The sequence below is a fragment of the Pseudochaenichthys georgianus genome, chromosome 10 (assembly GCF_902827115.2).
Source record: "Pseudochaenichthys georgianus chromosome 10, fPseGeo1.2, whole genome shotgun sequence".
Taxonomy (NCBI): domain Eukaryota; kingdom Metazoa; phylum Chordata; class Actinopteri; order Perciformes; family Channichthyidae; genus Pseudochaenichthys; species Pseudochaenichthys georgianus.
Genome location: NC_047512.1, coordinates 31,965,835 through 31,974,590, shown reverse-complemented (window position 1 = coordinate 31,974,590; position 8,756 = coordinate 31,965,835).

The window sequence follows — 8,756 nt, the reverse complement described above, 5'->3', positions numbered from 1 at the left end:
ATGGGAGCCGTAGATGATGGGTGTGCCAGCAAAGCCGCCTGAGCCAACGCGGTCTTGACCTCAGCAAAAGCGACGTCCGCCTCTGCTGTCCAGGCGATCGCCTGGACGGGGGTCTTGCCTTTAAACGCTTCATACAGCGGCCGCATGATGTGTGCGGCCCGGGCGATGAAACGGTGGTAGAAGGTCACCATCCCCAGAAACTCACGGAGCGACCGGGCTGTGAGCGGGCGAGGAAAAGCCGCAACAGCCTCCACCTTCGCTGGCAGAGGTGTCGCACCGCCCTTGGTGACGCGGTGCCCCAGGAAATCAATGTCAGACACCCCGAACTGGCACTTTGCAGGATTGATGATTAATCCGTGTTCGTTGAGTCGTGTGAAAAGGGCTCGGAGGTGGGACAGGTGCTCCTGCACTGAAGCGCTGGCGACGAGTATGTCGTCGAGGTAGACAAACACAAACGGCAGGTCCCGCAGTACCGAATCCATCAGGCGCTGGAACGTCTGAGCGGCATTCTTGAGTCCAAAAGGCATCCGCAGGAACTCAAAAAGTCCAAAAGGTGTTATCACTTCCGTCTTGGGAATGTCCAGGGGGTGCATGGGCACCTGGTGGTATCCACGCACCAGGTCCACCTTGGAAAACACCCCTGTACCGGCCAGATGCGCCGAAAAGTCCTGAATGTGCGGCACTGGATAGAGCGGTCAGGCATAGTGGCGTCGTTGAGTCGGCGGTAATCCCCGCACGGGCGGAACCCGCCGTTCGGTTTGGGGACGACGTGCAGGGGGGAAGCCCAAGGACTGTCGGAGCGGCGGACAATGCCCAGGCGCTCCATGGTTGCAAACTCCGCCCTCGCCACAGCCAGCTTAGAAGGGTTCAACCGCCGGGCCCTGGCGTAGACAGGAGGCCCCTCGGTAGTGACGTGGTGCTCCACGCCATGCTTAGTGGTAAGCGCAGAGAAGGTGGGCAGCGACAGGTCTGGAAACTCGGCCAACAGTCTGAGAAACGTGTCTGCCCCTGACAGCGAGCCCGACGACAGCCCGTCGTACGCTGCGCTGCCAAGTGTGCACACGAGGGAAGAAAACGTCAAGGCATCAATCAAACGCCTATTCTTAACGTCCACTAAGAGTCCATGAGCACACAAAAAATCCGCTCCGAGGAGGGGAAAAGAAATGTCCGCTGTCACGAAATCCCAGCTGAAACGCTGTCCTCCGATGCACAAACACATAGGCCTCACGCCGTACGTGCGAATGGGACTGCCGTTAGCCGTCGTCAATCGCGGTCCGTGCCCTCCCCGGGTGACGTCTTCACTCGACGCGGGAACTACGCTCCGTTGAGCGCCCGTGTCACACAGAAACAGGCTTCCCGAAACGCTGTCGCTGACGAAAAGGAGCCTGCACGTGCCGCCAACGCTCAGGGCCTCTACCGAGAGCCGGCCCCTCCGTTTCCCGGGGGTTTGTAGCTGCACGGAGCAATGCACTTCTTCGCCATTGTCCCGAAACGTGCGTGGTAAAAGCACTCTCCGGTGTCTCCACGCCGGCTCGCCACAGCCGTGTCCGGCCCCCGCCATGCTGTCTTGACTGCAGATGGGCCGCTGCGCGTCGCGGCTAATGTCTCTGCACCGGGCTGTTGTGTAGCCAGGAAAAAACTATCCGCTTCCTCAGCCAAGGCACGCGGCTCCGTGACAGGCGTGTTGGCCAGCGCCGTCTGGACCCGGGGAGGCAAGTGACGCAGGAAAATCTCTGTGAATAAAATCCGGGGATCTTCCCCCCCTAGCAGATTTAGCATTTTCTCCATTAGCTGAGATGGCTTGCTGTCTCCCAGGCCTTGAATGTCAAGTAACTGGCGGGCCCTCTCCTTAGCAGATAAGCTAAATGTCTTAAGGAGAAGGGCCTTAATCGCCTCATATTTGCCATGATGTGAGGGGGCTGCGATGAATCCCACCAACCTGGACGACGTAGAGCTGCCCAGCTCTGCTACCACATGGTAGTATTTCAGGTCCCCGTCACGGACCTGTCGGCAGGCGAAGTGCGCCTCCACATGTGCGAACCATGCCTCCGCGGCGTGCTCCCAGAATTCCGGCAGCTTTACGAACACATCGCGTTCAGCCATGCTCGTTAATTTTCCGGAAACTTTCTCGGAAACGTCGGGGTCACCAGTGTAGTGCCAGGAAAAGGGAGTCGGAGGCGGTGTATTCAGAACAGAGTTCCAATCTTTATTATCCATTAATTATAGAGAGGTTAACACATCGACTGCTCTGCTTGACGAGCTAGCAGGAAAGGGTGCTAACGCTACAGGTGTTCCCACTAAAGGGTCCGTGTGGCAACACAATAAGAGAGGTGAATTATGTCCAATAACGTGTCACCACAATACATTCATTACAGGGGAATGGTTTATTCTGGAATAATTAACATTTGACTGTGGGAAATCAGTAATTTATAAAGAACAAGTTGTACGGCTTCCATGAAGCACTTTCTTTCCATTACTCTAAAGCAGGGATGGGCAACTTTGATGGTGGTGGGGGCCACATCATTGATGCACTGGCCACCAGGGGGCCGCAGATTCACTTGGAACACACACACACAAATTCCATTTGTTGTATGTCATTATTAACAAATATACTAAGTCTGACATCTTCATTGACATTTTACAATCAAAGGGAACATCCCCAAAAAATGGGAACATCCTTTAATAAGCCACTAAACAAATATCAGTTCACATAAATGTTATTTCATGTTTACAAGTGGCATGTTTGTATTGAACAGGTTATTAAACAGTGGAATAAAACTATTTTAAACTATTGGAAAGCACGGAAAATGTGTGTGTATTGAGATTAACCATTAGATGACATACACATGAAGTCATGAACACTAACCCAGACATTAGTTGTCTAACTTGAACCTAAAACACTTGTAGCCTCTGCATTCCCCTACTCCACAATAAGGGGAGTGTCCACACAGACACCCGTCAGCCCGCACTCTGCTGTTCCTCAGCTCCCCCTCCCTCCCGCTGAAATTATGAATGAAAAGCGTAGTAATCATAGATAACACGGCAGGGTCCGTGCCAGTTCGTTTTCATCTGATTTCAAATAAACAAAGTCTTTGTTTTAAGAATATTAAACGTGTTTCGCAAAATTCAGATGATAAAAACAACTTTTAAGCTTGTAAAGGCATAATTACAAGAGGCAACTTAACATCACAGCAGGAATAACAACAGCCGGTGTTTCTTTTGAGGGTTTCCGCTGGAAACAAACACGATACACACAAATGCATCACAGATTATTTCGCGGTATTTGAAATCATCTACGCAGCTCGCGACGTAACTAGGAGTCTAGTGGACGGTATCAGTACTACAAGTAAAAAAAAATAAAAAATATTTTTTTTACATTTTTTTTTATTAATTACGTTGTTTATAAATTAATCTGAGGGCCGCAAAAAGAGGAGGTGGGGGCCGCATGCGGCCCGCGATTTGCCCATCCCTGCTCTAAAGCAGGGGTCTCCAACACGTCGATTGCAAGCTACCGGTAGCTCGCGGGCAGCTTTTCAGTAGCTCGCCGCTCGATTATCGATTATAGCGTAGTAACGTTACTTCTTGATTTTTCGGCCGCGGCCGGACAATAAAGTGTTTTTATTTTAGAATTGTTTCTGTCACACAAATATAAAATTGGTCCGTGACGCAGAGATCAAAGAGCAGATGTGACAGCGGCACAGCGACACCACACATGGAGCAGTCTGCTTTATCCAGCAGCACCAGCAGAATGACCCGCTCTGAATCAGTCCGTGTCGCTGCGGCTCAGAGACACACAGGGAGGGATTTGTGTTTTTGAAAAACACTCGTTATCGTAATGTCAGGTTTTTGGTGGATTCAATCAAGTCTTGGATTGCAGAGTATGAATGTCCTCTTGCTATTTTCAGTTGATACATACGTGTGTAAAGTTTGTGAAGGCAGGAGGAAAGCTTCCGCAATCACCGTCTCCTCTCCGTTCCTCCAAACCCCGCCCCCTCCTGAAAAATAACTACTAATAAGAGTGACAGGCTGATAGTGACCTGATAGAAACTTTATTATTCACTTAATCACTGATTGAGATGATGAAGCTAACTTAATCTCATACATTCATGGGATTCATGTAACAGTAAGACAGAGAATGTAAGTGTGCACCCACATGCACTATTTTTGTTTTTATAATGCTGTTGTAAATAGCCTACTCCTGTTGTCTGCTTTGTTCAGACTTAAGTCATGTGTGATGCCTCATTCAGGACATTCAGTGTCCTTTTTTTTTAACAGAAGACCGTTGCTAGAAGCTGCAGCTAGACTGCAGAAGTATTCGTTTTTTCTTTTTGAGGATGGAAAAATGTCACACACAGATATAGGGAGGCTATACCTATTGATTAATTATGGTTTATAATTTAATGTCAAGATGAAGAAGAAGAAAATATGGCTGCACTGTTCAGTGTCAATCCTGTGGAGATGGAGATGGAGGTTATAAATCTCCAAAATAATGTTCAGCTGAAGTCTCAGCAAAACTCACAACATTTCTGGAGCCTTGTAGACCCAGAAAACTATAAGAACATTCACCAAGCAGCACTGAAAATGTCTGCTTTATTTGGCTCTACATGCCTTTGTGAAGCAGCTTTTTCTGACATGAATGTCATGAAATCTAAATACAGAACAAGACAGACTGATGAACATTTAAATGACTCTATTAGAGTGAACCTAAGTGGGTCCACTCCATACACCTCTATGGTGGACTCCATGCAGCGCCATTTATCTCACTAACTGTAAAAAAGAGTGAATGCAATTATTTTACACGTGCCATAAGATGCTTGCAAGGTGGTGATTAAGGCGATGTATTTACTATGTGGGCCATAATAAGAAGTGAAAACATTGTATTTTTCTCTTGGACATTTATGTGAATCTTCAGTGATGTATTTACTATGTTGTCCATATTAATATGTGAGAAATTGTCGTTTTCTTGGACCTTGATGTGAAGTTAAGATTTTAGATAAGCTTTAAATGTAAGCGATGCGATGCAAGTAGCTCTTGGCCACTTTCATTTTTTCAAAGTAGCTCTCAGGTGGAGAAAGGTTGGAGACCCTTGCCCTAAAGCATTACTGCTGTCTAAAGAAGACATTCAAAGACACAGCTCTTCATCTTAAGATAGAATAGCATGCCTAAAATGAGTCTCTGTTTAATTTCTTTAAATAACCTTATTTGCTTAACACTAGTCTACACTAATCATTTGTGAAACCAGTCCACATGTTAAGGGGTGTGTCACAAAGCAGAATAGCAGGCATGTTGAAAATATTATAAGATTCCATTTAATGGATAGTAATTCACAATCTGGCACTTAGTATAAATTATGCTGAGTTTGTCGCAATGTTAAACATGAGCATGCAGCTATTTAAAGAAACTCCCCAGTGCAAACACAGATGGGTCCCATATGATTTAAACCAGGGGTTCCCAACCTTTATTGTGCCAAGGACCGGCAGATCATTAAAAAGAAATCGCGGACCGGTTGTCAATTTTAACTGATTTTAATATTTACTCACCACCAGCAGGTAGCAACAGAGGCTAATTGTATGTAACAGCCTGAACAAATACTAGAACAATATACATCCAAAACATATTAATGTTTAAAAAAGAACTGGTGTCGTTTTTTGGTTTTTCGGAATAACGGAAAACCAAAAAACCGACGTTATTCAGTGTTTAAACCAAAACGGGAAAACAGATAAATCAACGTTTTGGTTTTGTTTGTATGATTTACGGATAATCCAGTGAATGCTGGGAAAACAAGGAGAAGGCACACTATGAAGTGTGTGTGTGTGTGTGTGTGTGTGTGTGTGTGTGTGTGTGTGTGTGTGTGTGTGTGTGTGTGTGTGTGTGTGTGTGTGTGTGTGTGTGTGTGTGTGTGACACTGGAATTTGTTTTCAGAAGATATTATGATAGTGACGTTCGTTCCGGTGCACGTCCGACAGCATTTAGCACTACATCGAGATTGAGATTAAACTAATTTATTTTAGGAACACCCGCATATAGGCTATGGAGTTAGCCAGATGTGTGTAAATTACTGTTCATGGTCATTTGAAAACAAATGCTGGTGTCGGACAGACCCGAACACACAGAGCTGAGCTAAGCAGAGCACATACACACTGTAAGACCGAACAGTACAAGCGTCTTGAAGAATATGGGTTGTTTTAACCCAAACATTTATAAAAGTTAATTCACCGCTAATTTTCTGATGACTATGAACTGATTTGTAATATTGTGTATACAGTATTCATCCACTTTGGGTCATATTGGGGATTGTACTCAAATGTTTTTACTGAATCTGTCTGACGTCATCACGTATGTGCTCCGCCCCCGACGTGCCTCACTGCTCTCATCATCCATGCGTTCATTTGAGTCTGCCATTATAGCTCCTCGGATGAAATCACTCAAACTTTGAGAAGTATACTTTGCCCACCGTGCTCTCGAGTCTCACTGCCGGAATTGGACCGCTCTACTCTGGTAATTTACGTCTTGCCTTTGCACAGTATTTAAATGATGTTTTATTAATTTCTGCATTTAATGCACTTTGTGTCGCATGGTGTTTGATTTGAGCTCTTGTTAGCTAGCCTAGATTTAATATCTGCCTCACTTGAAAAATGATTTAAACGTGTAAGACAGTATTTTATATTGCTTTAAGTTATATCTCAAAGTGGAATGTTTGTGTTGCAAAAGTTCTCTGGAAAATTCGAACCGCAAATGGCGGCAGTTTTTTTTCTTTTTTGTTACTGCATGCATGTCTGAGCATATTTTATTAACTTAGAGGCATAGAGGATTTACGTTCTGGGGGTGCTAGTGTGTGTTAAGATAAGAGATAAAAACCATCCCTTGATTGCAAAGTTAATGCAGACTACCTTTGCCCTGCGGCGCAATGAGATCATTAATGATGAGCTACCTGTTGGAGAGACCCTGGAACGCTGGCCTGCCTTGACAATTACAACTATATAATAATTTTGTGTGCCTTAGTCACTGATAACTTTGGCATGTTTACTCAGATTTAGCATGTTATGTTTCTGTTTATCTCTGCTGCCTTCAGTCCACATATACATTGTACTCTGAATTAAATAGTCATTTTATATTTTGGCAGATTTGTGCAGAGTTTCACAGGATAACGAACCTCAACCTGAAGAACCACTTTTACGCGGAATTGGATCGGCATGCTGTTGAGCTTGTTCAGGAAGAAGGCGGCACACAAAGGCGAAGTGTCTGAAGTTCAGCTCTTCACCGCCTATGACCTCCAGGTGAGTCGGTTAAGCCTCTTGGTGTTTTATTATCATACTAGAGTGGATTTTCTGTGTGTGTGTTGGGGGGCAGGGGGTCAGCCTGACAGATTTAGATTTATTATTAAGATACTTGTGTTTGGGGAGGGAACAGCAGTGTTAATGTTATTGCACCTTGTTGTTGTGCTAATGAGACACATGTGTGATCGCAGACGCCTCAATTGCTTCAAAATGGTAATCTCTTCAGTCATGGAAGAGCCTTTGTGATATAAATTGTTGTGTGGCTATGCTGTTTAGCATCCAAAGTAAAACAAAGATATGTTTTCGCACTCAAGGATCAAGGTGACGTCCATAGCTGACGTGCTGCTCTCCTCCGTGGTCTGCCTGGATTTCTGCATGAGGATGCCACCAGGGGGGTATACTACGAAGCAGGATTTTCGCTTAGCCGGCTAAATTCAGGGGAAACTCCGGCTTTCCGGTCCTACGAAGCTGGTTCTCTTTTTAGCAGGCTAGATCTCCATGGTAACGTATGCTTAGTGGCTAACCTGGTCGGGACCAGGGGGGTATACTGCAAAGCAGGATTTTCTCTTAGCCGGCTAAATTCAGGGAAAACTCCGGCTTTCCGGTCATCCGAAGCTGGTTCTCTTTTTAGCAAGCTAGATCTCCATGGTAATATATGCTAAGCAGCTAACCTGGTCGGGACCAGGTTAGGTTGCAGGCTAAGAGCTCAACTCAGTGAAAACACCGCCTGCTGACCAATCAGAGCTCAGTGTGCGGAGTTTAAAGCGATCAAGTCATATTACAGGAGAAAGGAAATACAGAAAAGCTGCCGTCGCAGGAAAGACGGCCGGCAAAAATCACCGACTGTGTGAACGTGAACATTAATAGAATATCACCTCCCATCTTCAGAGCAATCTGACTATTATAACATTAGCGTTAAGAAAGCTTACTTAAATATCGGCCACAACATAAGTAACCGGATCAGAGTACATTAAGTACAGTCCGCGGCATATCACTTCATAATGTATCATATATCTCCTTATCTGAGTCAGCTGAGCCGTATCTGGCCGTGCAACACTCACAGTGTCACATACTGTATGCAGAAGTATTATTTTAAGCAACATATTAAGTTGACGAAACACTCGAGACAAATGTAATTGAAGTCAGATCGTGTTTTAGACGGGGCAGTGATATCATAAACCTGTTAATGTACGCATTCAAACACTTTTGCCAGCTGTATTCACCTTGCAGGTGCAGCTATGTGGCTTTTATCCTGGATAAAGTGTTTAAGTCATGGATGTTTAAAGTTTAACTTCTTCATATGTCTAATATTATAGTTGACTTTTCATTCAGGAAGTATGACGCTGCGCTGTCAGTACGCTTCTCCATGTTTGTGATTGGTCGAATGCTCCAAATACCACCCCTTTCAACGCGCACCTAACTAGATAGAACACGGCTGGCTTGAGCGATCCACTTGATAACCCGTGTCGTAGGACCGCT